The 21,773-nt window shown below is 42.9% G+C and overlaps 16 non-coding genes across 16 annotated transcripts; all 16 read right to left on the bottom strand.

Moving 5' to 3' along the window:
- Positions 1 to 470: 470 nt before the first annotated feature.
- trnai-uau (transfer RNA isoleucine (anticodon UAU)) lies at positions 471 to 566 on the bottom strand. The gene is made up of 2 exons: positions 529 to 566; positions 471 to 506 (listed from the first exon to the last, which is right to left on the bottom strand). It is a non-coding gene; the product is annotated as a tRNA-Ile (tRNA).
- A 1,265-nt stretch (positions 567 to 1,831) lies between these two features.
- trnai-uau (transfer RNA isoleucine (anticodon UAU)) lies at positions 1,832 to 1,927 on the bottom strand. The gene is made up of 2 exons: positions 1,890 to 1,927; positions 1,832 to 1,867 (listed from the first exon to the last, which is right to left on the bottom strand). It is a non-coding gene; the product is annotated as a tRNA-Ile (tRNA).
- Positions 1,928 to 3,205: 1,278 nt separating this feature from the next.
- Positions 3,206 to 3,301, bottom strand: trnai-uau (transfer RNA isoleucine (anticodon UAU)). The gene is made up of 2 exons: positions 3,264 to 3,301; positions 3,206 to 3,241 (listed from the first exon to the last, which is right to left on the bottom strand). It is a non-coding gene; the product is annotated as a tRNA-Ile (tRNA).
- A 1,410-nt stretch (positions 3,302 to 4,711) lies between these two features.
- Positions 4,712 to 4,807, bottom strand: trnai-uau (transfer RNA isoleucine (anticodon UAU)). The gene is made up of 2 exons: positions 4,770 to 4,807; positions 4,712 to 4,747 (listed from the first exon to the last, which is right to left on the bottom strand). It is a non-coding gene; the product is annotated as a tRNA-Ile (tRNA).
- Positions 4,808 to 6,217: 1,410 nt separating this feature from the next.
- Positions 6,218 to 6,313, bottom strand: trnai-uau (transfer RNA isoleucine (anticodon UAU)). Its single transcript has 2 exons — positions 6,276 to 6,313; positions 6,218 to 6,253 (listed from the first exon to the last, which is right to left on the bottom strand). It is a non-coding gene; the product is annotated as a tRNA-Ile (tRNA).
- Positions 6,314 to 7,591: 1,278 nt separating this feature from the next.
- Positions 7,592 to 7,687, bottom strand: trnai-uau (transfer RNA isoleucine (anticodon UAU)). The gene is made up of 2 exons: positions 7,650 to 7,687; positions 7,592 to 7,627 (listed from the first exon to the last, which is right to left on the bottom strand). It is a non-coding gene; the product is annotated as a tRNA-Ile (tRNA).
- Positions 7,688 to 8,952: 1,265 nt separating this feature from the next.
- trnai-uau (transfer RNA isoleucine (anticodon UAU)) lies at positions 8,953 to 9,048 on the bottom strand. The gene is made up of 2 exons: positions 9,011 to 9,048; positions 8,953 to 8,988 (listed from the first exon to the last, which is right to left on the bottom strand). It is a non-coding gene; the product is annotated as a tRNA-Ile (tRNA).
- Positions 9,049 to 10,326: 1,278 nt separating this feature from the next.
- On the bottom strand, positions 10,327 to 10,422 carry trnai-uau (transfer RNA isoleucine (anticodon UAU)). The gene is made up of 2 exons: positions 10,385 to 10,422; positions 10,327 to 10,362 (listed from the first exon to the last, which is right to left on the bottom strand). It is a non-coding gene; the product is annotated as a tRNA-Ile (tRNA).
- A 1,278-nt stretch (positions 10,423 to 11,700) lies between these two features.
- On the bottom strand, positions 11,701 to 11,796 carry trnai-uau (transfer RNA isoleucine (anticodon UAU)). The gene is made up of 2 exons: positions 11,759 to 11,796; positions 11,701 to 11,736 (listed from the first exon to the last, which is right to left on the bottom strand). It is a non-coding gene; the product is annotated as a tRNA-Ile (tRNA).
- Positions 11,797 to 13,074: 1,278 nt separating this feature from the next.
- On the bottom strand, positions 13,075 to 13,170 carry trnai-uau (transfer RNA isoleucine (anticodon UAU)). Its single transcript has 2 exons — positions 13,133 to 13,170; positions 13,075 to 13,110 (listed from the first exon to the last, which is right to left on the bottom strand). It is a non-coding gene; the product is annotated as a tRNA-Ile (tRNA).
- Positions 13,171 to 14,435: 1,265 nt separating this feature from the next.
- trnai-uau (transfer RNA isoleucine (anticodon UAU)) lies at positions 14,436 to 14,531 on the bottom strand. The gene is made up of 2 exons: positions 14,494 to 14,531; positions 14,436 to 14,471 (listed from the first exon to the last, which is right to left on the bottom strand). It is a non-coding gene; the product is annotated as a tRNA-Ile (tRNA).
- Positions 14,532 to 15,796: 1,265 nt separating this feature from the next.
- Positions 15,797 to 15,892, bottom strand: trnai-uau (transfer RNA isoleucine (anticodon UAU)). The gene is made up of 2 exons: positions 15,855 to 15,892; positions 15,797 to 15,832 (listed from the first exon to the last, which is right to left on the bottom strand). It is a non-coding gene; the product is annotated as a tRNA-Ile (tRNA).
- Positions 15,893 to 17,157: 1,265 nt separating this feature from the next.
- On the bottom strand, positions 17,158 to 17,253 carry trnai-uau (transfer RNA isoleucine (anticodon UAU)). The gene is made up of 2 exons: positions 17,216 to 17,253; positions 17,158 to 17,193 (listed from the first exon to the last, which is right to left on the bottom strand). It is a non-coding gene; the product is annotated as a tRNA-Ile (tRNA).
- A 1,265-nt stretch (positions 17,254 to 18,518) lies between these two features.
- On the bottom strand, positions 18,519 to 18,614 carry trnai-uau (transfer RNA isoleucine (anticodon UAU)). Its single transcript has 2 exons — positions 18,577 to 18,614; positions 18,519 to 18,554 (listed from the first exon to the last, which is right to left on the bottom strand). It is a non-coding gene; the product is annotated as a tRNA-Ile (tRNA).
- A 1,272-nt stretch (positions 18,615 to 19,886) lies between these two features.
- On the bottom strand, positions 19,887 to 19,982 carry trnai-uau (transfer RNA isoleucine (anticodon UAU)). The gene is made up of 2 exons: positions 19,945 to 19,982; positions 19,887 to 19,922 (listed from the first exon to the last, which is right to left on the bottom strand). It is a non-coding gene; the product is annotated as a tRNA-Ile (tRNA).
- A 1,410-nt stretch (positions 19,983 to 21,392) lies between these two features.
- Positions 21,393 to 21,488, bottom strand: trnai-uau (transfer RNA isoleucine (anticodon UAU)). Its single transcript has 2 exons — positions 21,451 to 21,488; positions 21,393 to 21,428 (listed from the first exon to the last, which is right to left on the bottom strand). It is a non-coding gene; the product is annotated as a tRNA-Ile (tRNA).
- Between the last annotated feature and the right edge of the window lie 285 nt (positions 21,489 to 21,773).

Below are 21,773 nucleotides of genomic sequence, written 5' to 3'. Positions count from 1 at the left end.
GCCTTAAAGGTTTGATCACACTCAGATGATGCTAGGTCCATTTGGAACACTCTGATCTCCGCCCAAGAAACCCACAAACAAGGTTCTGTATTTTTGCATTTTGATCCTCTTCTTCTCAGCAGTTCTTTATTTGAATCAGACAAATGTTCCAAGCAAAGCCGAATATAACATTCATACGGTTCAATGAGATAAATCTAATTCCTTTTTGATTACTACATCGACCTGTGTGAGTTTGTAGCCAGTTGAATAAAGAAATACCAACTAAACATGGCTTGCCGGCAATTTAAATCAAGCAGGCCGCTGATTCGAAGCATTTTTGAGCTGAACAAGATCACCTGCTCATGTGCTTCCCCAGATATCTGTTCAGATTTCAAATATTTCCAGGATACGTTGATTGATTGCCGAGACATTTGTCAAAGCAGAGAAACTGGAAATTTCCAATAGACGCTTTGGCCATGAGCAGACAAAACTGCTCCAGGTGAGGGTCGAACTCACAACCTCGGCATTGCGCACGCCGAGACACTGACATATAAGTACCGCGCGCTGACCGATTGCGCCACTGGAGCTGCATAAAGACACGGCTCCCAATATCACGTGTTATACCTTCGCGGTTGACAAATTGAATGTGATGTAATATTTTCCGGTTGTATTCACATGTGGTTCCTCACTTATTTGAGGAATTTGCTTCATTACGCAATGCTAAACTGGATTGATATTGGAAAATGTATTTTCAATATTTTCTTCGATTGTTCTCTGAGCCATTGAGGTCTTTAGTCAGGAGAAACCTTATAATCTCATTCTCTGTTAGCCTCAATTACTGATCTTATCTTCGGCACCAAGTTCCAGAAGTTGATCTTGCTCTGAGTTTTGGCATCATACACAAATAGAAACATACCCTTCGGTCCAATCCGTCCATGCCGAGCAGATATCCTAATCTAACCTCGTCTGTATGCCAGCATTTGTCCTATATCCCTCTCAAACCTTCCGACATGAATGTTTACAAGGAGGTTGCCAGGTTAAAAAGACTTGAGCTAAAGTCCGAGGGTGAACAGTCTTGGGCTGTTTTCCCTCGATCATCGGAGGCTGAGTGGTGACCTTCAAACAACGTGTCTACGTGTGCCTCAAACCTCAAAGAATTATGTGCCTGCAACCCTCGGTTCCTCAGGAGGGAATTGAACAGTGAGAGAAAGCCACTTGCGGTGGTTGGGGAACAATTTCGAATTTCTTTGACTTCACGTGTGAAGAAGATTATTGAACACTTCAGATTGAGTATGAAAAAAGCTGAGAGTTTTGAAAAGTTAGACCCCCGTGAGTCTGAAGTGAACCATCTCCCGGAGACGCACTTCCTACTTTACCCTGGTGCCTTAAAGGTTTGATCACACTCAGATGATGCTAGGTCCATTTGGAACACTCTGATCTCCGCCCAAGAAACCCACAAACAAGGTTCTGTATTTTTGCATTTTGATCCTCTTCTTCTCAGCAGTTCTTTATTTGAATCAGACAAATGTTCCAAGCAAAGCCGAATATAACATTCATACGGTTCAATGAGATAAATCTAATTCCTTTTTGATTACTACATCGACCTGTGTGAGTTTGTAGCCAGTTGAATAAAGAAATACCAACTAAACATGGCTTGCCGGCAATTTAAATCAAGCAGGCCGCTGATTCGAAGCATTTTTGAGCTGAACAAGATCACCTGCTCATGTGCTTCCCCAGATATCTGTTCAGATTTCAAATATTTCCAGGATACGTTGATTGATTGCCGAGACATTTGTCAAAGCAGAGAAACTGGAAATTTCCAATAGACGCTTTGGCCATGAGCAGACAAAACTGCTCCAGGTGAGGCTCGAACTCACAACCTCGGCATTGCGCACGCCGAGACACTGACATATAAGTACCGCGCGCTGACCGATTGCGCCACTGGAGCTGCATAAAGACACGGCTCCCAATATCACGTGTTATACCTCCGCGGTTGACAAATTGAATGTGATGTAATATTTTCCGGTTGTATTCACATGTGGTTCCTCACTTATTTGAGGAATTTGCTTCATTACGCAATGCTAAACTGGATTGATATTGGAAAATGCATTTTCAATATTTTCTTCGATTGTTCTCTGAGCCATTGAGGTCTTTAGTCAGGAGAAACCTTATAATCTCATTCTCTGTTAGCCTCAATTACTGATCTTATCTTCGGCACCAAGTTCCAGAAGTTGATCTTGCTCTGAGTTTTGGCATCATACACAAATAGAAACATACCCTTCGGTCCAATCCGCCCATGCCGAGCAGATATCCTAATCTAACCTCGTCTGTATTCCAGCATTTGTCCTATATCCCTCTCAAACCTTCCGACATGAATGTGTTCAGAAAAGATTTACAAGGAGGTTGCCAGGTTAAAAAGACTTGAGCTAAAGTCCGAGGGTGAACAGTCTTGGGCTGTTTTCCCTCGATCATCGGAGGCTGAGTGGTGACCTTCAAACAACGTGTCTACGTGTGCCTCAAACCTCAAAGAATTATGTGCCTGCAACCCTCGGTTCCTCAGGAGGGAATTGAACAGTGAGAGAAAGCCACTTGCGGTGGTTGGGGAACAATTTCGAATTTCTTTGACTTCACGTGTGAAGAAGATTATTGAACACTTCAGATTGAGTATGAAAAAAGCTGAGAGTTTTGAAAAGTTAGACCCCCGTGAGTCTGAAGTGAACCATCTCCCGGAGACGCACTTCCTACTTTACCCTGGTGCCTTAAAGGTTTGATCACACTCAGATGATGCTAGGTCCATTTGGAACACTCTGATCTCCGCCCAAGAAACCCACAAACAAGGTTCTGTATTTTTGCATTTTGATCCTCTTCTTCTCAGCAGTTCTTTATTTGAATCAGACAAATGTTCCAAGCAAAGCCGAATATAACATTCATACGGTTCAATGAGATAAATCTAATTCCTTTTTGATTACTACATCGACCTGTGTGAGTTTGTAGCCAGTTGAATAAAGAAATACCAACTAAACATGGCTTGCCGGCAATTTAAATCAAGCAGGCCGCTGATTCGAAGCATTTTTGAGCTGAACAAGATCACCTGCTCATGTGCTTCCCCAGATATCTGTTCAGATTTCAAATATTTCCAGGATACGTTGATTGATTGCCGAGACATTTGTCAAAGCAGAGAAACTGGAAATTTCCAATAGACGCTTTGGCCATGAGCAGACAAAACTGCTCCAGGTGAGGCTCGAACTCACAACCTCGGCATTGCGCACGCCGAGACACTGACATATAAGTACCGCGCGCTGACCGATTGCGCCACTGGAGCTGCATAAAGACACGGCTCCCAATATCACGTGTTATACCTCCGCGGTTGACAAATTGAATGTGATGTAATATTTTCCGGTTGTATTCACATGTGGTTCCTCACTTATTTGAGGAATTTGCTTCATTACGCAATGCTAAACTGGATTGATATTGGAAAATGTATTTTCAATATTTTCTTCGATTGTTCTCTGAGCCATTGAGGTCTTTAGTCAGGAGAAACCTTATAATCTCATTCTCTGTTAGCCTCAATTACTGATCTTATCTTCGGCACCAAGTTCCAGAAGTTGATCTTGCTCTGAGTTTTGGCATCATACACAAATAGAAACATACCCTTCGGTCCAATCCGTCCATGCCGAGCAGATATCCTAATCTAACCTCGTCTGTATGCCAGCATTTGTCCTATATCCCTCTCAAACGCACTTCCTACTTTACCCTGGTGCCTTAAAGGTTTGATCACACTCAGATGATGCTAGGTCCATTTGGAACACTCTAATATCCTAATCTAACCTCGTCTGTATGCCAGCATTTGTCCTATATCCCTCTCAAACCTTCCGACATGAATGTGTTCAGAAAAGATTTACAAGGAGGTTGCCAGGTTAAAAAGACTTGAGCTAAAGTCCGAGGGTGAACAGTCTTGGGCTGTTTTCCCTCGATCATCGGAGGCTGAGTGGTGACCTTCAAACAACGTGTCTACGTGTGCCTCAAACCTCAAAGAATTATGTGCCTGCAACCCTCGGTTCCTCAGGAGGGAATTTAACAGTGAGAGAAAGCCACTTGCGGTGGTTGGGGAACAATTTCGAATTTCTTTGACTTCACGTGTGAAGAAGATTATTGAACACTTCAGATTGAGTATGAAAAAAGCTGAGAGTTTTGAAAAGTTAGACCCCCGTGAGTCTGAAGTGAACCATCTCCCGGAGACGCACTTCCTACTTTACCCTGGTGCCTTAAAGGTTTGATCACACTCAGATGATGCTAGGTCCATTTGGAACACTCTGATCTCCGCCCAAGAAACCCACAAACAAGGTTCTGTATTTTTGCATTTTGATCCTCTTCTTCTCAGCAGTTCTTTATTTGAATCAGACAAATGTTCCAAGCAAAGCCGAATATAACATTCATACGGTTCAATGAGATAAATCTAATTCCTTTTTGATTACTACATCGACCTGTGTGAGTTTGTAGCCAGTTGAATAAAGAAATACCAACTAAAGATGGCTTGCCGGCAATTTAAATCAAGCAGGCCGCTGATTCGAAGCATTTTTGAGCTGAACAAGATCACCTGCTCATGTGCTTCCCCAGATATCTGTTCAGATTTCAAATATATCCAGGATACGTTGATTGATTGCCGAGACATTTGTCAAAGCAGAGAAACTGGAAATTTCCAATAGACGCTTTGGCCATGAGCAGACAAAACTGCTCCAGGTGAGGCTCGAACTCACAACCTCGGCATTGCGCACGCCGAGACACTGACATATAAGTACCGCGCGCTGACCGATTGCGCCACTGGAGCTGCATAAAGACACGGCTCCCAATATCACGTGTTATACCTCCGCGGTTGACAAATTGAATGTGATGTAATATTTTCCGGTTGTATTCACATGTGGTTCCTCACTTATTTGAGGAATTTGCTTCATTACGCAATGCTAAACTGGATTGATATTGGAAAATGTATTTTCAATATTTTCTTCGATTGTTCTCTGAGCCATTGAGGTCTTTAGTCAGGAGAAACCTTATAATCTCATTCTCTGTTAGCCTCAATTACTGATCTTATCTTCGGCACCAAGTTCCAGAAGTTGATCTTGCTCTGAGTTTTGGCATCATACACAAATAGAAACATACCCTTCGGTCCAATCCGTCCATGCCGAGCAGATATCCTAATCTAACCTCGTCTGTATGCCAGCATTTGTCCTATATCCCTCTCAAACGCACTTCCTACTTTACCCTGGTGCCTTAAAGGTTTGATCACACTCAGATGATGCTAGGTCCATTTGGAACACTCTAATATCCTAATCTAACCTCGTCTGTATGCCAGCATTTGTCCTATATCCCTCTCAAACCTTCCGACATGAATGTGTTCAGAAAAGATTTACAAGGAGGTTGCCAGGTTAAAAAGACTTGAGCTAAAGTCCGAGGGTGAACAGTCTTGGGCTGTTTTCCCTCGATCATCGGAGGCTGAGTGGTGACCTTCAAACAACGTGTCTACGTGTGCCTCAAACCTCAAAGAATTATGTGCCTGCAACCCTCGGTTCCTCAGGAGGGAATTTAACAGTGAGAGAAAGCCACTTGCGGTGGTTGGGGAACAATTTCGAATTTCTTTGACTTCACGTGTGAAGAAGATTATTGAACACTTCAGATTGAGTATGAAAAAAGCTGAGAGTTTTGAAAAGTTAGACCCCCGTGAGTCTGAAGTGAACCATCTCCCGGAGACGCACTTCCTACTTTACCCTGGTGCCTTAAAGGTTTGATCACACTCAGATGATGCTAGGTCCATTTGGAACACTCTGATCTCCGCCCAAGAAACCCACAAACAAGGTTCTGTATTTTTGCATTTTGATCCTCTTCTTCTCAGCAGTTCTTTATTTGAATCAGACAAATGTTCCAAGCAAAGCCGAATATAACATTCATACGGTTCAATGAGATAAATCTAATTCCTTTTTGATTACTACATCGACCTGTGTGAGTTTGTAGCCAGTTGAATAAAGAAATACCAACTAAACATGGCTTGCCGGCAATTTAAATCAAGCAGGCCGCTGATTCGAAGCATTTTTGAGCTGAACAAGATCACCTGCTCATGTGCTTCCCCAGATATCTGTTCAGATTTCAAATATTTCCAGGATACGTTGATTGATTGCCGAGACATTTGTCAAAGCAGAGAAACTGGAAATTTCCAATAGACGCTTTGGCCATGAGCAGACAAAACTGCTCCAGGTGAGGCTCGAACTCACAACCTCGGCATTGCGCACGCCGAGACACTGACATATAAGTACCGCGCGCTGACCGATTGCGCCACTGGAGCTGCATAAAGACACGGCTCCCAATATCACGTGTTATACCTCCGCGGTTGACAAATTGAATGTGATGTAATATTTTCCGGTTGTATTCACATGTGGTTCCTCACTTATTTGAGGAATTTGCTTCATTACGCAATGCTAAACTGGATTGATATTGGAAAATGTATTTTCAATATTTTCTTCGATTGTTCTCTGAGCCATTGAGGTCTTTAGTCAGGAGAAACCTTATAATCTCATTCTCTGTTAGCCTCAATTACTGATCTTATCTTCGGCACCAAGTTCCAGAAGTTGATCTTGCTCTGAGTTTTGGCATCATACACAAATAGAAACATACCCTTCGGTCCAATCCGTCCATGCCGAGCAGATATCCTAATCTAACCTCGTCTGTATGCCAGCATTTGTCCTATATCCCTCTCAAACCTTCCGACATGAATGTGTTCAGAAAAGATTTACAAGGAGGTTGCCAGGTTAAAAAGACTTGAGCTAAAGTCCGAGGGTGAACAGTCTTGGGCTGTTTTCCCTCGATCATCGGAGGCTGAGTGGTGACCTTCAAACAACGTGTCTACGTGTGCCTCAAACCTCAAAGAATTATGTGCCTGCAACCCTCGGTTCCTCAGGAGGGAATTTAACAGTGAGAGAAAGCCACTTGCGGTGGTTGGGGAACAATTTCGAATTTCTTTGACTTCACGTGTGAAGAAGATTATTGAACACTTCAGATTGAGTATGAAAAAAGCTGAGAGTTTTGAAAAGTTAGACCCCCGTGAGTCTGAAGTGAACCATCTCCCGGAGACGCACTTCCTACTTTACCCTGGTGCCTTAAAGGTTTGATCACACTCAGATGATGCTAGGTCCATTTGGAACACTCTGATCTCCGCCCAAGAAACCCACAAACAAGGTTCTGTATTTTTGCATTTTGATCCTCTTCTTCTCAGCAGTTCTTTATTTGAATCAGACAAATGTTCCAAGCAAAGCCGAATATAACATTCATACGGTTCAATGAGATAAATCTAATTCCTTTTTGATTACTACATCGACCTGTGTGAGTTTGTAGCCAGTTGAATAAAGAAATACCAACTAAACATGGCTTGCCGGCAATTTAAATCAAGCAGGCCGCTGATTCGAAGCATTTTTGAGCTGAACAAGATCACCTGCTCATGTGCTTCCCCAGATATCTGTTCAGATTTCAAATATTTCCAGGATACGTTGATTGATTGCCGAGACATTTGTCAAAGCAGAGAAACTGGAAATTTCCAATAGACGCTTTGGCCATGAGCAGACAAAACTGCTCCAGGTGAGGCTCGAACTCACAACCTCGGCATTGCGCACGCCGAGACACTGACATATAAGTACCGCGCGCTGACCGATTGCGCCACTGGAGCTGCATAAAGACACGGCTCCCAATATCACGTGTTATACCTCCGCGGTTGACAAATTGAATGTGATGTAATATTTTCCGGTTGTATTCACATGTGGTTCCTCACTTATTTGAGGAATTTGCTTCATTACGCAATGCTAAACTGGATTGATATTGGAAAATGTATTTTCAATATTTTCTTCGATTGTTCTCTGAGCCATTGAGGTCTTTAGTCAGGAGAAACCTTATAATCTCATTCTCTGTTAGCCTCAATTACTGATCTTATCTTCGGCACCAAGTTCCAGAAGTTGATCTTGCTCTGAGTTTTGGCATCATACACAAATAGAAACATACCCTTCGGTCCAATCCGTCCATGCCGAGCAGATATCCTAATCTAACCTCGTCTGTATGCCAGCATTTGTCCTATATCCCTCTCAAACCTTCCGACATGAATGTTTACAAGGAGGTTGCCAGGTTAAAAAGACTTGAGCTAAAGTCCGAGGGTGAACAGTCTTGGGCTGTTTTCCCTCGATCATCGGAGGCTGAGTGGTGACCTTCAAACAACGTGTCTACGTGTGCCTCAAACCTCAAAGAATTATGTGCCTGCAACCCTCGGTTCCTCAGGAGGGAATTTAACAGTGAGAGAAAGCCACTTGCGGTGGTTGGGGAACAATTTCGAATTTCTTTGACTTCACGTGTGAAGAAGATTATTGAACACTTCAGATTGAGTATGAAAAAAGCTGAGAGTTTTGAAAAGTTAGACCCCCGTGAGTCTGAAGTGAACCATCTCCCGGAGACGCACTTCCTACTTTACCCTGGTGCCTTAAAGGTTTGATCACACTCAGATGATGCTAGGTCCATTTGGAACACTCTGATCTCCGCCCAAGAAACCCACAAACAAGGTTCTGTATTTTTGCATTTTGATCCTCTTCTTCTCAGCAGTTCTTTATTTGAATCAGACAAATGTTCCAAGCAAAGCCGAATATAACATTCATACGGTTCAATGAGATAAATCTAATTCCTTTTTGATTACTACATCGACCTGTGTGAGTTTGTAGCCAGTTGAATAAAGAAATACCAACTAAACATGGCTTGCCGGCAATTTAAATCAAGCAGGCCGCTGATTCGAAGCATTTTTGAGCTGAACAAGATCACCTGCTCATGTGCTTCCCCAGATATCTGTTCAGATTTCAAATATTTCCAGGATACGTTGATTGATTGCCGAGACATTTGTCAAAGCAGAGAAACTGGAAATTTCCAATAGACGCTTTGGCCATGAGCAGACAAAACTGCTCCAGGTGAGGCTCGAACTCACAACCTCGGCATTGCGCACGCCGAGACACTGACATATAAGTACCGCGCGCTGACCGATTGCGCCACTGGAGCTGCATAAAGACACGGCTCCCAATATCACGTGTTATACCTCCGCGGTTGACAAATTGAATGTGATGTAATATTTTCCGGTTGTATTCACATGTGGTTCCTCACTTATTTGAGGAATTTGCTTCATTACGCAATGCTAAACTGGATTGATATTGGAAAATGTATTTTCAATATTTTCTTCGATTGTTCTCTGAGCCATTGAGGTCTTTAGTCAGGAGAAACCTTATAATCTCATTCTCTGTTAGCCTCAATTACTGATCTTATCTTCGGCACCAAGTTCCAGAAGTTGATCTTGCTCTGAGTTTTGGCATCATACACAAATAGAAACATACCCTTCGGTCCAATCCGTCCATGCCGAGCAGATATCCTAATCTAACCTCGTCTGTATGCCAGCATTTGTCCTATATCCCTCTCAAACCTTCCGACATGAATGTGTTCAGAAAAGATTTACAAGGAGGTTGCCAGGTTAAAAAGACTTGAGCTAAAGTCCGAGGGTGAACAGTCTTGGGCTGTTTTCCCTCGATCATCGGAGGCTGAGTGGTGACCTTCAAACAACGTGTCTACGTGTGCCTCAAACCTCAAAGAATTATGTGCCTGCAACCCTCGGTTCCTCAGGAGGGAATTTAACAGTGAGAGAAAGCCACTTGCGGTGGTTGGGGAACAATTTCGAATTTCTTTGACTTCACGTGTGAAGAAGATTATTGAACACTTCAGATTGAGTATGAAAAAAGCTGAGAGTTTTGAAAAGTTAGACCCCCGTGAGTCTGAAGTGAACCATCTCCCGGAGACGCACTTCCTACTTTACCCTGGTGCCTTAAAGGTTTGATCACACTCAGATGATGCTAGGTCCATTTGGAACACTCTGATCTCCGCCCAAGAAACCCACAAACAAGGTTCTGTATTTTTGCATTTTGATCCTCTTCTTCTCAGCAGTTCTTTATTTGAATCAGACAAATGTTCCAAGCAAAGCCGAATATAACATTCATACGGTTCAATGAGATAAATCTAATTCCTTTTTGATTACTACATCGACCTGTGTGAGTTTGTAGCCAGTTGAATAAAGAAATACCAACTAAACATGGCTTGCCGGCAATTTAAATCAAGCAGGCCGCTGATTCGAAGCATTTTTGAGCTGAACAAGATCACCTGCTCATGTGCTTCCCCAGATATCTGTTCAGATTTCAAATATTTCCAGGATACGTTGATTGATTGCCGAGACATTTGTCAAAGCAGAGAAACTGGAAATTTCCAATAGACGCTTTGGCCATGAGCAGACAAAACTGCTCCAGGTGAGGCTCGAACTCACAACCTCGGCATTGCGCACGCCGAGACACTGACATATAAGTACCGCGCGCTGACCGATTGCGCCACTGGAGCTGCATAAAGACACGGCTCCCAATATCACGTGTTATACCTCCGCGGTTGACAAATTGAATGTGATGTAATATTTTCCGGTTGTATTCACATGTGGTTCCTCACTTATTTGAGGAATTTGCTTCATTACGCAATGCTAAACTGGATTGATATTGGAAAATGCATTTTCAATATTTTCTTCGATTGTTCTCTGAGCCATTGAGGTCTTTAGTCAGGAGAAACCTTATAATCTCATTCTCTGTTAGCCTCAATTACTGATCTTATCTTCGGCACCAAGTTCCAGAAGTTGATCTTGCTCTGAGTTTTGGCATCATACACAAATAGAAACATACCCTTCGGTCCAATCCGCCCATGCCGAGCAGATATCCTAATCTAACCTCGTCTGTATTCCAGCATTTGTCCTATATCCCTCTCAAACCTTCCGACATGAATGTGTTCAGAAAAGATTTACAAGGAGGTTGCCAGGTTAAAAAGACTTGAGCTAAAGTCCGAGGGTGAACAGTCTTGGGCTGTTTTCCCTCGATCATCGGAGGCTGAGTGGTGACCTTCAAACAACGTGTCTACGTGTGCCTCAAACCTCAAAGAATTATGTGCCTGCAACCCTCGGTTCCTCAGGAGGGAATTTAACAGTGAGAGAAAGCCACTTGCGGTGGTTGGGGAACAATTTCGAATTTCTTTGACTTCACGTGTGAAGAAGATTATTGAACACTTCAGATTGAGTATGAAAAAAGCTGAGAGTTTTGAAAAGTTAGACCCCCGTGAGTCTGAAGTGAACCATCTCCCGGAGACGCACTTCCTACTTTACCCTGGTGCCTTAAAGGTTTGATCACACTCAGATGATGCTAGGTCCATTTGGAACACTCTGATCTCCGCCCAAGAAACCCACAAACAAGGTTCTGTATTTTTGCATTTTGATCCTCTTCTTCTCAGCAGTTCTTTATTTGAATCAGACAAATGTTCCAAGCAAAGCCGAATATAACATTCATACGGTTCAATGAGATAAATCTAATTCCTTTTTGATTACTACATCGACCTGTGTGAGTTTGTAGCCAGTTGAATAAAGAAATACCAACTAAACATGGCTTGCCGGCAATTTAAATCAAGCAGGCCGCTGATTCGAAGCATTTTTGAGCTGAACAAGATCACCTGCTCATATGCTTCCCCAGATATCTGTTCAGATTTCAAGTATTTCCAGGATACGTTGATTGATTGCCGAGACATTTGTCAAAGCAGAGAAACTGGAAATTTCCAATAGACGCTTTGGCCATGAGCAGACAAAACTGCTCCAGGTGAGGCTCGAACTCACAACCTCGGCATTGCGCACGCCGAGACACTGACATATAAGTACCGCGCGCTGACCGATTGCGCCACTGGAGCTGCATAAAGACACGGCTCCCAATATCACGTGTTATACCTCCGCGGTTGACAAATTGAATGTGATGTAATATTTTCCGGTTGTATTCACATGTGGTTCCTCACTTATTTGAGGAATTTGCTTCATTACGCAATGCTAAACTGGATTGATATTGGAAAATGTATTTTCAATATTTTCTTCGATTGTTCTCTGAGCCATTGAGGTCTTTAGTCAGGAGAAACCTTATAATCTCATTCTCTGTTAGCCTCAATTACTGATCTTATCTTCGGCACCAAGTTCCAGAAGTTGATCTTGCTCTGAGTTTTGGCATCATACACAAATAGAAACATACCCTTCGGTCCAATCCGTCCATGCCGAGCAGATATCCTAATCTAACCTCGTCTGTATGCCAGCATTTGTCCTATATCCCTCTCAAACCTTCCGACATGAATGTGTTCAGAAAAGATTTACAAGGAGGTTGCCAGGTTAAAAAGACTTGAGCTAAAGTCCGAGGGTGAACAGTCTTGGGCTGTTTTCCCTCGATCATCGGAGGCTGAGTGGTGACCTTCAAACAACGTGTCAACGTGTGCCTCAAACCTCAAAGAATTATGTGCCTGCAACCCTCGGTTCCTCAGGAGGGAATTTAACAGTGAGAGAAAGCCACTTGCGGTGGTTGGGGAACAATTTCGAATTTCTTTGACTTCACGTGTGAAGAAGATTATTGAACACTTCAGATTGAGTATGAAAAAAGCTGAGAGTTTTGAAAAGTTAGACCCCCGTGAGTCTGAAGTGAACCATCTCCCGGAGACGCACTTCCTACTTTACCCTGGTGCCTTAAAGGTTTGATCACACTCAGATGATGCTAGGTCCATTTGGAACACTCTGATCTCCGCCCAAGAAACCCACAAACAAGGTTCTGTATTTTTGCATTTTGATCCTCTTCTTCTCAGCAGTTCTTTATTTGAATCAGACAAATGTTCCAAGCAAAGCCGAATATAACATTCATACGGTTCAATGAGATAAATCTAATTCCTTTTTGATTACTACATCGACCTGTGTGAGTTTGTAGCCAGTTGAATAAAGAAATACCAACTAAACATGGCTTGCCGGCAATTTAAATCAAGCAGGCCGCTGATTCGAAGCATTTTTGAGCTGAACAAGATCACCTGCTCATGTGCTTCCCCAGATATCTGTTCAGATTTCAAATATTTCCAGGATACGTTGATTGATTGCCGAGACATTTGTCAAAGCAGAGAAACTGGAAATTTCCAATAGACGCTTTGGCCATGAGCAGACAAAACTGCTCCAGGTGAGGCTCGAACTCACAACCTCGGCATTGCGCACGCCGAGACACTGACATATAAGTACCGCGCGCTGACCGATTGCGCCACTGGAGCTGCATAAAGACACGGCTCCCAATATCACGTGTTATACCTCCGCGGTTGACAAATTGAATGTGATGTAATATTTTCCGGTTGTATTCACATGTGGTTCCTCACTTATTTGAGGAATTTGCTTCATTACGCAATGCTAAACTGGATTGATATTGGAAAATGTATTTTCAATATTTTCTTCGATTGTTCTCTGAGCCATTGAGGTCTTTAGTCAGGAGAAACCTTATAATCTCATTCTCTGTTAGCCTCAATTACTGATCTTATCTTCGGCACCAAGTTCCAGAAGTTGATCTTGCTCTGAGTTTTGGCATCATACACAAATAGAAACATACCCTTCGGTCCAATCCGTCCATGCCGAGCAGATATCCTAATCTAACCTCGTCTGTATGCCAGCATTTGTCCTATATCCCTCTCAAACCTTCCGACATGAATGTTTACAAGGAGGTTGCCAGGTTAAAAAGACTTGAGCTAAAGTCCGAGGGTGAACAGTCTTGGGCTGTTTTCCCTCGATCATCGGAGGCTGAGTGGTGACCTTCAAACAACGTGTCTACGTGTGCCTCAAACCTCAAAGAATTATGTGCCTGCAACCCTCGGTTCCTCAGGAGGGAATTTAACAGTGAGAGAAAGCCACTTGCGGTGGTTGGGGAACAATTTCGAATTTCTTTGACTTCACGTGTGAAGAAGATTATTGAACACTTCAGATTGAGTATGAAAAAAGCTGAGAGTTTTGAAAAGTTAGACCCCCGTGAGTCTGAAGTGAACCATCTCCCGGAGACGCACTTCCTACTTTACCCTGGTGCCTTAAAGGTTTGATCACACTCAGATGATGCTAGGTCCATTTGGAACACTCTGATCTCCGCCCAAGAAACCCACAAACAAGGTTCTGTATTTTTGCATTTTGATCCTCTTCTTCTCAGCAGTTCTTTATTTGAATCAGACAAATGTTCCAAGCAAAGCCGAATATAACATTCATACGGTTCAATGAGATAAATCTAATTCCTTTTTGATTACTACATCGACCTGTGTGAGTTTGTAGCCAGTTGAATAAAGAAATACCAACTAAACATGGCTTGCCGGCAATTTAAATCAAGCAGGCCGCTGATTCGAAGCATTTTTGAGCTGAACAAGATCACCTGCTCATGTGCTTCCCCAGATATCTGTTCAGATTTCAAATATTTCCAGGATACGTTGATTGATTGCCGAGACATTTGTCAAAGCAGAGAAACTGGAAATTTCCAATAGACGCTTTGGCCATGAGCAGACAAAACTGCTCCAGGTGAGGCTCGAACTCACAACCTCGGCATTGCGCACGCCGAGACACTGACATATAAGTACCGCGCGCTGACCGATTGCGCCACTGGAGCTGCATAAAGACACGGCTCCCAATATCACGTGTTATACCTCCGCGGTTGACAAATTGAATGTGATGTAATATTTTCCGGTTGTATTCACATGTGGTTCCTCACTTATTTGAGGAATTTGCTTCATTACGCAATGCTAAACTGGATTGATATTGGAAAATGTATTTTCAATATTTTCTTCGATTGTTCTCTGAGCCATTGAGGTCTTTAGTCAGGAGAAACCTTATAATCTCATTCTCTGTTAGCCTCAATTACTGATCTTATCTTCGGCACCAAGTTCCAGAAGTTGATCTTGCTCTGAGTTTTGGCATCATACACAAATAGAAACATACCCTTCGGTCCAATCCGTCCATGCCGAGCAGATATCCTAATCTAACCTCGTCTGTATGCCAGCATTTGTCCTATATCCCTCTCAAACCTTCCGACATGAATGTTTACAAGGAGGTTGCCAGGTTAAAAAGACTTGAGCTAAAGTCCGAGGGTGAACAGTCTTGGGCTGTTTTCCCTCGATCATCGGAGGCTGAGTGGTGACCTTCAAACAACGTGTCTACGTGTGCCTCAAACCTCAAAGAATTATGTGCCTGCAACCCTCGGTTCCTCAGGAGGGAATTTAACAGTGAGAGAAAGCCACTTGCTGTGGTTGGGGAACAATTTCGAATTTCTTTGACTTCACGTGTGAAGAAGATTATTGAACACTTCAGATTGAGTATGAAAAAAGCTGAGAGTTTTGAAAAGTTAGACCCCCGTGAGTCTGAAGTGAACCATCTCCCGGAGACGCACTTCCTACTTTACCCTGGTGCCTTAAAGGTTTGATCACACTCAGATGATGCTAGGTCCATTTGGAACACTCTGATCTCCGCCCAAGAAACCCACAAACAAGGTTCTGTATTTTTGCATTTTGATCCTCTTCTTCTCAGCAGTTCTTTATTTGAATCAGACAAATGTTCCAAGCAAAGCCGAATATAACATTCATACGGTTCAATGAGATAAATCTAATTCCTTTTTGATTACTACATCGACCTGTGTGAGTTTGTAGCCAGTTGAATAAAGAAATACCAACTAAACATGGCTTGCCGGCAATTTAAATCAAGCAGGCCGCTGATTCGAAGCATTTTTGAGCTGAACAAGATCACCTGCTCATGTGCTTCCCCAGATATCTGTTCAGATTTCAAATATTTCCAGGATACGTTGATTGATTGCCGAGACATTTGTCAAAGCAGAGAAACTGGAAATTTCCAATAGACGCTTTGGCCATGAGCAGACAAAACTGCTCCAGGTGAGACTCGAACTCACAACCTCGGCATTGCGCACGCCGAGACACTGACATATAAGTACCGCGCGCTGACCGATTGCGCCACTGGAGCTGCATAAAGACACGGCTCCCAATATCACGTGTTATACCTCCGCGGTTGACAAATTGAATGTGATGTAATATTTTCCGGTTGTATTCACATGTGGTTCCTCACTTATTTGAGGAATTTGCTTCATTACGCAATGCTAAACTGGATTGATATTGGAAAATGTATTTTCAATATTTTCTTCGATTGTTCTCTGAGCCATTGAGGTCTTTAGTCAGGAGAAACCTTATAATCTCATTCTCTGTTAGCCTCAATTACTGATCTTATCTTCGGCACCAAGTTCCAGAAGTTGATCTTGCTCTGAGTTTTGGCATCATACACAAATAGAAACATACCCTTCGGTCCAATCCGTCCATGCCGAGCAGATATCCTAATCTAACCTCGTCTGTATGCCAGCATTTGTCCTATATCCCTCTCAAACCTTCCGACATGAATGTTTACAAGGAGGTTGCCAGGTTAAAAAGACTTGAGCTAAAGTCCGAGGGTGAACAGTCTTGGGCTGTTTTCCCTCGATCATCGGAGGCTGAGTGGTGACCTTCAAACAACGTGTCTACGTGTGCCTCAAACCTCAAAGAATTATGTGCCTGCAACCCTCGGTTCCTCAGGAGGGAATTTAACAGTGAGAGAAAGCCACTTGCTGTGGTTGGGGAACAATTTCGAATTTCTTTGACTTCACGTGTGAAGAAGATTATTGAACACTTCAGATTAAGTATGAAAAAAGCTGAGAGTTTTGAAAAGTTAGACCCCCGTGAGTCTGAAGTGAACCATCTCCCGGAGACGCACTTCCTACTTTACCCTGGTGCCTTAAAGGTTTGATCACACTCAGATGATGCTAGGTCCATTTGGAACACTCTGATCTCCGCCCAAGAAACCCACAAACAAGGTTCTGTATTTTTGCATTTTGATCCTCTTCTTCTCAGCAGTTCTTTATTTGAATCAGACAAATGTTCCAAGCAAAGCCGAATATAACATTCATACGGTTCAATGAGATAAATCTAATTCCTTTTTGATTACTACATCGACCTGTGTGAGTTTGTAGCCAGTTGAATAAAGAAATACCAACTAAACATGGCTTGCCGGCAATTTAAATCAAGCAGGCCGCTGATTCGAAGCATTTTTGAGCTGAACAAGATCACCTGCTCATGTGCTTCCCCAGATATCTGTTCAGATTTCAAATATTTCCAGGATACGTTGATTGATTGCCGAGACATTTGTCAAAGCAGAGAAACTGGAAATTTCCAATAGACGCTTTGGCCATGAGCAGACAAAACTGCTCCAGGTGAGACTCGAACTCACAACCTCGGCATTGCGCACGCCGAGACACTGACATATAAGTACCGCGCGCTGACCGATTGCGCCACTGGAGCTGCATAAAGACACGGCTCCCAATATCACGTGTTATACCTCCGCGGTTGACAAATTGAATGTGATGTAATATTTTCCGGTTGTATTCACATGTGGTTCCTCACTTATTTGAGGAATTTGCTTCATTACGCAATGCTAAACTGGATTGATATTGGAAAATGTATTTTCAATATTTTCTTCGATTGTTCTCTGAGCCATTGAGGTCTTTAGTCAGGAGAAACCTTATAATCTCATTCTCTGTTAGCCTCAATTACTGATCTTATCTTCGGCACCAAGTTCCAGAAGTTGATCTTGCTCTGAGTTTTGGCATCATACACAAATAGAAACATACCCTTCGGTCCAATCCGTCCATGCCGAGCAGATATCCTAATCTAACCTCGTCTGTATGCCAGCATTTGTCCTATATCCCTCTCAAACCTTCCGACATGAATGTTTACAAGGAGGTTGCCAGGTTAAAAAGACTTGAGCTAAAGTCCGAGGGTGAACAGTCTTGGGCTGTTTTCCCTCGATCATCGGAGGCTGAGTGGTGACCTTCAAACAACGTGTCTACGTGTGCCTCAAACCTCAAAGAATTATGTGCCTGCAACCCTCGGTTCCTCAGGAGGGAATTGAACAGTGAGAGAAAGCCACTTGCGGTGGTTGGGGAACAATTTCGAATTTCTTTGACTTCACGTGTGAAGAAGATTATTGAACACTTCAGATTGAGTATGAAAAAAGCTGAGAGTTTTGAAAAGTTAGACCCCCGTGAGTCTGAAGTGAACCATCTCCCGGAGACGCACTTCCTACTTTACCCTGGTGCCTTAAAGGTTTGATCACACTCAGATGATGCTAGGTCCATTTGGAACACTCTGATCTCCGCCCAAGAAACCCACAAACAAGGTTCTGTATTTTTGCATTTTGATCCTCTTCTTCTCAGCAGTTCTTTATTTGAATCAGACAAATGTTCCAAGCAAAGCCGAATATAACATTCATACGGTTCAATGAGATAAATCTAATTCCTTTTTGATTACTACATCGACCTGTGTGAGTTTGTAGCCAGTTGAATAAAGAAATACCAACTAAACATGGCTTGCCGGCAATTTAAATCAAGCAGGCCGCTGATTCGAAGCATTTTTGAGCTGAACAAGATCACCTGCTCATATGCTTCCCCAGATATCTGTTCAGATTTCAAGTATTTCCAGGATACGTTGATTGATTGCCGAGACATTTGTCAAAGCAGAGAAACTGGAAATTTCCAATAGACGCTTTGGCCATGAGCAGACAAAACTGCTCCAGGTGAGGCTCGAACTCACAACCTCGGCATTGCGCACGCCGAGACACTGACATATAAGTACCGCGCGCTGACCGATTGCGCCACTGGAGCTGCATAAAGACACGGCTCCCAATATCACGTGTTATACCTCCGCGGTTGACAAATTGAATGTGATGTAATATTTTCCGGTTGTATTCACATGTGGTTCCTCACTTATTTGAGGAATTTGCTTCATTACGCAATGCTAAACTGGATTGATATTGGAAAATGTATTTTCAATATTTTCTTCGATTGTTCTCTGAGCCATTGAGGTCTTTAGTCAGGAGAAACCTTATAATCTCATTCTCTGTTAGCCTCAATTACTGATCTTATCTTCGGCACCAAGTTCCAGAAGTTGATCTTGCTCTGAGTTTTGGCATCATACACAAATAGAAACATACCCTTCGGTCCAATCCGTCCATGCCGAGCAGATATCCTAATCTAACCTCGTCTGTATGCCAGCATTTGTCCTATATCCCTCTCAAACCTTCCGACATGAATGTTTACAAGGAGGTTGCCAGGTTAAAAAGACTTGAGCTAAAGTCCGAGGGTGAACAGTCTTGGGCTGTTTTCCCTCGATCATCGGAGGCTGAGTGGTGACCTTCAAACAACGTGTCTACGTGTGCCTCAAACCTCAAAGAATTATGTGCCTGCAACCCTCGGTTCCTCAGGAGGGAATTTAACAGTGAGAGAAAGCCACTTGCGGTGGTTGGGGAACAATTTCGAATTTCTTTGACTTCACGTGTGAAGAAGATTATTGAACACTTCAGATTGAGTATGAAAAAAGCTGAGAGTTTTGAAAAGTTAGACCCCCGTGAGTCTGAAGTGAACCATCTCCCGGAGACGCACTTCCTACTTTACCCTGGTGCCTTAAAGGTTTGATCACACTCAGATGATGCTAGGTCCATTTGGAACACTCTGATCTCCGCCCAAGAAACCCACAAACAAGGTTCTGTATTTTTGCATTTTGATCCTCTTCTTCTCAGCAGTTCTTTATTTGAATCAGACAAATGTTCCAAGCAAAGCCGAATATAACATTCATACGGTTCAATGAGATAAATCTAATTCCTTTTTGATTACTACATCGACCTGTGTGAGTTTGTAGCCAGTTGAATAAAGAAATACCAACTAAACATGGCTTGCCGGCAATTTAAATCAAGCAGGCCGCTGATTCGAAGCATTTTTGAGCTGAACAAGATCACCTGCTCATGTGCTTCCCCAGATATCTGTTCAGATTTCAAATATCAAATATTTCCAGGATACGTTGATTGATTGCCGAGACATTTGTCAAAGCAGAGAAACTGGAAATTTCCAATAGACGCTTTGGCCATGTGCAGACAAAACTGCTCCAGGTGAGGCTCGAACTCACAACCTCGGCATTGCGCACGCCGAGACACTGACATATAAGTACCGCGCGCTGACCGATTGCGCCACTGGAGCTGCATAAAGACACGGCTCCCAATATCACGTGTTATACCTCCACGGTTGACAAATTGAATGTGATGTAATATTTTCCGGTTGTATTCACATGTGGTTCCTCACTTATTTGAGGAATTTGCTTCATTACGCAATGCTAAACTGGATTGATATTGGAAAATGTATTTTCAATATTTTCTTCGATTGTTCTCTGAGCCATTGAGGTCTTTAGTCAGGAGAAACCTTATAATCTCATTCTCTGTTAGCCTCAATTACTGATCTTATCTTCGGCACCAAGTTCCAGAAGTTGATCTTGCTCTGAGTTTTGGCATCATACACAAATAGAAACATACCCTTCGGTCCAATCCGTCCATGCCGAGCAGATATCCTAATCTAACCTCGTCTGTATGCCAGCATTTGTCCTATATCCCTCTCAAACGCACTTCCTACTTTACCCTGGTGCCTTAAAGGTTTGATCACACTCAGATGATGCTAGGTCCATTTGGAACACTCTAATATCCTAATCTAACCTCGTCTGTATGCCAGCATTTGTCCTATATCCCTCTCAAACCTTCCGACATGAATGTGTTCAGAAAAGATTTACAAGGAGGTTGCCAGGTTAAAAAGACTTGAGCTAAAGTCCGAGGGTGAACAGTCTTGGGCTGTTTTCCCTCGATCATCGGAGGCTGAGTGGTGACCTTCAAACAACGTGTCTACGTGTGCCTCAAACCTCAAAGAATTATGTGCCTGCAACCCTCGGTTCCTCAGGAGGGAATTTAACAGTGAGAGAAAGCCACTTGCGGTGGTTGGGGAACAATTTCGAATTTCTTTGACTTCACGTGTGAAGAAGATTATTGAACACTTCAGATTGAGTATGAAAAAAGCTGAGAGTTTTGAAAAGTTAGACCCCCGTGAGTCTGAAGTGAACCATCTCCCGGAGACGCACTTCCTACTTTACCCTGGTGCCTTAAAGGTTTGATCACACTCAGATGATGCTAGGTCCATTTGGAACACTCTGATCTCCGCCCAAGAAACCCACAAACAAGGTTCTGTATTTTTGCATTTTGATCCTCTTCTTCTCAGCAGTTCTTTATTTGAATCAGACAAATGTTCCAAGCAAAGCCGAATATAACATTCATACGGTTCAATGAGATAAATCTAATTCCTTTTTGATTACGACATCGACCTGTGTGAGTTTGTAGCCAGTTGAATAAAGAAATACCAACTAAACATGGCTTGCCGGCAATTTAAATCAAGCAGGCCGCTGATTCGAAGCATTTTTGAGCTGAACAAGATCACCTGCTCATGTGCTTCCCCAGATATCTGTTCAGATTTCAAATATTTCCAGGATACGTTGATTGATTGCCGAGACATTTGTCAAAGCAGAGAAACTGGAAATTTCCAATAGACGCTTTGGCCATGAGCAGACAAAACTGCTCCAGGTGAGGCTCGAACTCACAACCTCGGCATTGCGCACGCCGAGACACTGACATATAAGTACCGCGCGCTGACCGATTGCGCCACTGGAGCTGCATAAAGACACGGCTCCCAATATCACGTGTTATACCTCCGCGGTTGACAAATTGAATGTGATGTAATATTTTCCGGTTGTATTCACATGTGGTTCCTCACTTATTTGAGGAATTTGCTTCATTACGCAATGCTAAACTGGATTGATATTGGAAAATGTATTTTCAATATTTTCTTCGATTGTTCTCTGAGCCATTGAGGTCTTTAGTCAGGAGAAACCTTATAATCTCATTCTCTGTTAGCCTCAATTACTGATCTTATCTTCGGCACCAAGTTCCAGAAGTT

The sequence above is a fragment of the Chiloscyllium plagiosum genome, unplaced genomic scaffold (assembly GCF_037043375.1).
Source record: "Chiloscyllium plagiosum isolate Xiang-an unplaced genomic scaffold, Cpla_swu_hap1 HiC_scaffold_21, whole genome shotgun sequence".
Taxonomy (NCBI): Eukaryota; Metazoa; Chordata; class Chondrichthyes; order Orectolobiformes; family Hemiscylliidae; genus Chiloscyllium; species Chiloscyllium plagiosum.
This window is presented reverse-complemented; position numbering and strand designations above follow the sequence as displayed.